General features: G+C 35.5%; 1 long non-coding RNA gene across 1 annotated transcript; it reads left to right on the top strand.

Annotated features, from left to right (window-relative positions):
* Positions 1-955: 955 nt before the first annotated feature.
* LOC145806758 (uncharacterized) lies at positions 956-4,376 on the top strand. The gene is made up of 6 exons (XR_014350244.1): positions 956-1,229; positions 1,470-1,522; positions 2,500-2,593; positions 2,902-2,982; positions 3,899-4,151; positions 4,244-4,376. It is a non-coding gene; the product is annotated as an uncharacterized LOC145806758 (long non-coding RNA).
* Positions 4,377-5,653: the final 1,277 nt, after the last annotated feature.

A 5,653-nucleotide genomic window follows, 5' to 3' on the forward strand; every position in this document is an offset into this window, starting at 1 on the left:
AGTCCTCTCACCCTCTCTCGAGCCCCAAATTGCCATGAAATCAACCAAACGCGCTTGCATTGTCGGAGTCGCGCTCAATTGCTAATTCAAACAGATCTCTCAGAAGTGTTTTTGAAAATCTTCATCTTCTTCATCTTCATCATCAGCTAGAGTTTCCTGGTTTTCGAGCTCTTCGAAGATGTCAATGGCGTCGCAAGAGCATCTGAACAAGATGCAGCTTCGCCAAAACTACTATAACCTCTGGCACATCGATCTGTCTTTCACTCATCTCTCTCTCTCTCACCACCCATCTCCTCTACCACCTTCACCATTACTGTAAATGTCATTCCACTACCACCACTGTTGCCACTCCGCCTCTATAACTACCATTATTACCACCATCACCACCGCTCCACTACCACCACCACTACTATTGCCATTACTACTACTACCATTACCTCTCCTCCACCACCGCCACGCCATCTCCTCTACCACTACCACAACTTCACTACTAATTTCCTTCACCATCACCATCACCACCACCACCACCATTACCTCTTATCTACCACCTTCATTACTGTTGCCGCTCCCTCTCTTCCACCATAGAAAATTAGTTCCTAATTCTTGGTAACCAAAAAAAATGGGCCGCGAGAAAATGTTTTTAATTAACCACAAAAAATTAACTTTATTTTAATAGAAAATATTTTTCATTAAAATATTACCCCAATTTCTACCAAATAAAAATAATAATAATTTTTTCATTAAAATAAAAATGAAACAAATAAATTTTCAACCTTAGTAACTAAAAAAAACAATCAAAAATAAAAAAAAAAATTTTAAAAAAAAAAAAATCATTAACTACAAAAAAAAAATAATAATAATAATAATAAAACCACGTCACACCGCCTCTCCTCTTCTTTTCTTCTTTTCTTTTCGTTTCCCCCTCTTTCTATCTAAATTCCCCCCCCCTCCTTTTGTTTCTCACCAACTCAAAAAACTCCCTTAAACAAAAAAATCCCCAATTTCATCTCTCTCTCTCTCACTCTCACGTCTGCAAGCAGCGGCAGCGGCAGCAGTAGCAAGGGGGGACGATTGCGAGCAGCGAGCGACGACGGTGAGCATCGAGAGACGATAGCTAGCAGCGGCAGCGGTGGTGTGGCGTCTCAGATACCTTTGCCGATTCAACCCGTCCCTCCGATTGAACTATTAGGGTTTTGCCCCAAAACGAAAACCTGGCAACGCCGACTGAGGTAAACCTCTCTCTCTCTCTCTCTCTCACACACACACACACACACACACACACAAACACACACACATTTCAATCCAACATATATGTATATGCACATAAGTAATTGAGGCTTAGTTATGAACATTTGTGTTAATGCAGAGCCTAGAAAGCTTCAGAAAATTGCATAATAATAGATGAAGATTCAATTTTTTTTTTTTTTTTTCTATTTGTTGATTGACTTTGTACTCTCTTTTTTCCCCAGAATTATTATTGCTTTTGGTGATGAAGCACGGGTCGTTCCAGGACAATTCTTCAGTAACAATTTCATTTCTTTTTTGTTCCTACTTAGTTTTTGGGCATTTCTGTGACCATGTAGATTTATTTGTGTTTAATTTCTTCATTTAATTGGGTTGTTGATGAGGTTCTGTTTGTTAATTTCTTAGCTCATGTAAATATTATTATGCAATCCAAGAGTGTTAATTTCTGTGACCATGTAGATTTATTGTTATGATGGCAAAAGTTTCTCTTTTCTGGCCTAATTAAATTGCCAAATCCTCACCCTGTTTATAGACCGCTGCAAGTCCAAAAAATCCATCCTTCACTGACATGAAATTTCCCTAGTCATTCACTCTCCTTCCCATATATTTTTTTTCAAAATTTTTCTGATAGCGAAATTTTTGGCTAAATTATACTCGTGCATAAGACCTATGGTTGTATTTGTTTGCTTAAAATCTTGCTTGGAGAAAACTAGGGGTCACTAGTTTATTGGTTAAAAATCAGTCCAATAGCCTTGTGGTTGTGGTTTGAATTCGAGGGAAACCACTTGGTACATAATGTTCAAATGTTACGTAGGCCACCCTTCCAAGACCCCCATTAACGGGGACTAATCTGCCTATACTTTTATAATCTTCTTTGGAGAGCCATTTAACGATTTTAAATATTTAATTTCTATGCAGTTAAGTAGTAGGAGATCAGCAACTCTTTTATTATTTGTACAAAAGCTTGCATATCCCAGAGGTTTTAACTGCTTTTAAATAGTTTATTTTCTTTGTGTTTCTTGATTTAAATAAAAAGATTCCGGAAACCTAAGATGACGGCAGCATAGTTGGCGAAAACATTGCGTACCGGTATTTTTTTCACAGTTTAACAGTGTTTTAGAAATGTCGGGAAAGTAGACATTATTATTAGTGTTAGTGCAATGCAATACACCATGTTACTTGCTTGGTAGAATAATGACACTGAATTGGTCAGTGCTCTGTGTAACTTCTGTATTCTCCGTTTCTTTGCGGCAGCATGCAGCGTGCTCATCTGCAGATGGACGACAGACAATCAAAAACAGCTTTAGAAGAGGGAAAACTCGAAGATGCAGTCAGTTGTAGGGCAAAGGTATTTAATATCCACAATCATGTGATATATTTCCTCTGGGTATATCAAAAAGTATTTAGATATATCGGTATATTATGTGGCTGCAGTACTTCTCTGATTACCAGGCTCTTGCTGTAGTTTTGTAACACACAGGAAACTTTAATCCAATTTTTTTTATCTAATTAAAACCAAATAAGAAAGAATTATTCAAAGCTGTTTCGTGTAACACCTAATTTCTGGTAATTAACTTTCCTCTTAACAAATTCTTAATTTTATTTGGTTATTATTATTGTTTTGTGTTTCGTGTTTCTGATTGTTGTTTGTTGTAGATGAGAGAGATGATTTATCAAGGTTCAATTCGGACAAGTTCAATTCGATCATCAATGAAGTGGAAAACTTGCATCAATTAGGTATTTACAAAATTAGTCACATTAATAGTTTAAAATCAGTATAGATAATATGTGCTTAGAAGTTATGTATGTGTTTATTTATATGTATTAGGTTAGTTGGGTAAGTTGGGTTGCTTAACTAAATAGTTGATTTCTATTGAACGTGTTGCTGTGTTTGCTTCCTGCATTTTGTAAAGCCATCAAACTAAACAGTAGATTATTAGTATGTGGGTAAAAGGTATTATATTCTTGGGCAAATTACGATGGTAGTCCTTGTACTTTGGTACTTGTGTCATTTTAGTCCTTGTAATTTTAATTGATTTGATTTTGATTTTGAATTTGTGATTTTGTCTCAGTTTGGTCTAATTGGTTACAAATCTTAGCATTTTTTTAATAAAAAAATATTCACATAAGTGTCATGGTCCTTGTGTCATTTTAGTCCATGTAATTTTAATTGAATCAATTTTGATCTTGAATTTATGATTTTGTCTCAGTTTGGTCCAATTTGTTATAACTCTTAGTATTTTTTTTAATAAAAAATATATACATAAGTGTCATATGCCATATTTTTAAAGGTAATATTATAAACTTATCAAACTCAGTGTGTTAACTTCAATTAATTTAGTGATAATTTTTCTTAAAAAGCACTATTGATATTATCAATTGGACGAAATTGACGCAAAATTTAAAATTAATGGTCAAAATTGAGTCAATTGGAAGTGTAGGGACCAAAATGATACAAGGGGTAAAATATAGGGATCATCGGTGTAATTTGCCCTATATTCTTTATGGGTTTTTTAAATTTCTTAAATGGTGTTGTTCTTCAAGCAAGTTGATTCTAGCTTAATCATCTAAATTTATTATGTGTATGTGTTAGTCTGGTTATTGGTGGGCTGAAATCTACAAACAATATTGTTTTCTTGAATTTGGTTTTCAGTACAGAAACCTAGAGAACAAGTTGCAGATGCTGAAGCTCTGTTGAACATCACGAACACGTTGGTTACATCTGTTAAAGCACACAGTAAAGAGGGAATTATCCCTTCAGACTTTGTAAACTGTCTGCTCAGAGATTTTGGGCGACAAGGTGGGGCAAGTACTAGCACAGAGGATGGTAGGAACTCTATAGCTTGGAAGGATGTTGGTCTAGCAGTTTCTCATGTTTTCATGAAGGCTCCTGGATGTTGCACCATGTATGTGTGTAGTGGTATCCTCGATTTTCTGTGATTGTAATGTTCAATTTTAGATTTGGATTTTCATGTGTTACTCTGCATATTCTCTACAGGCTTGGACCCATGAATAACGAACTAAAGCAACGGAAGGTTGTTGTTCATAAAAAACGTGTGAGGCCAACAGAAAGTTCCCGGCCTGAAGAGGTAAGCAAGCTTTAACCAAAGTTCCTACATTTTTTTTCTTTTCTTTTTGATGAGAAGAAATATTTAGTACAAACATGGTGCTAAAAATAACATGCTCAGCATTATTCAAATAGGTAAGAAAGTGGATTAAACATAAGGCCTTGTTACTTTGGTAGAAAATGAATGGGGCAGAGGCCTTGTGGTGCTCCGAAGTTTGCAATTTCTGGCTCACTGGAAAAGAACAAGACAATGGATTGCCACATTTTTTTTCTTTTTCATTTTAAAGGCATGCAATTAAAAGGAATCATATGAAAGGGTGACGAATAATCAATGAGTACTTAGTAGGACCTATTTCTGTGGTTTTTATCTTTTGGGACATTGTGTTTTCATTTTTTTACTTTATTAGTAAGTTGTGGTTTACACTGATTTTGCTTCCAAAGACGAGGGGAATTCCAAAGTTTGTATTTTGTGGAAATATACTGCCTGTGCAAGTTAGCTTTGAATAATTCTGTCTTATTTGGTTTTAATTAGAGTTATTACAGAGTCTGTTTGTCTCCACAGTTTGAATAATTCTGCCACTATGTGCTTATCATCTAGATGATTGGATCCATCCTTCACAGCTACCAAATAAGGTTATAACTACTTCCATGAATGATAGTTGCCTTTATGGCTACTAAAGAATGTTGGAGCATGGACACAGATATGACACGATACGAGCACTTTGACAACTTTTAAAAATATTTATAACATGAAAATGATAATGACTGCATTTTTAATAAATAATAGGACATGCTTGGTCATGTGTCCGATATATGTGGGTGTGTGTCTAACAAGTGTCTGTGTCCAACGTTGAACATGGAAACAACACCTTTTTAGAAGTGTTTCTACGTTTTAGATGGTGGCTTTTATGTTTTATTTTTTTGGCTATAAATCTTTAGTGGCTGCGCTTTGTTGAATTTATGTTGCATGAATTACTAGATATGCTGGATATTCTTCTTGCTTCTGCAAAGAAGCAGGTTCTCATGGTCGCGATACTCTTGGGATTTTCTGAGTTCACCAGTTTGAGAAAGTGGAGCAGTTCTGCCTTAGTAGTTTTAAGTTCAAATATTATGACAGATTCTTCACTCTTATAATAATAATAGATATATTAAGTTCAAACACTCTGTAAATTTGTCTTAGCACCACCGGCCCATAATTTTTCACTGCATCCAAAAGCTAAAAGCCAAGCAACCCTACATGGGACTTCCAAACCAAATGATCCTCTACTCATCCCTCCTCCTTAGTCAGCAACAATGGTGTATGATACTTCAAATTTGGTCGAAATTGCCCTTAGTTTTGAT

Source organism: Camellia sinensis, chromosome 14 (assembly GCF_055761805.1).
Source record: "Camellia sinensis isolate YWXY chromosome 14, ASM5576180v1, whole genome shotgun sequence".
Lineage (NCBI taxonomy): Eukaryota > Viridiplantae > Streptophyta > Magnoliopsida > Ericales > Theaceae > Camellia > Camellia sinensis.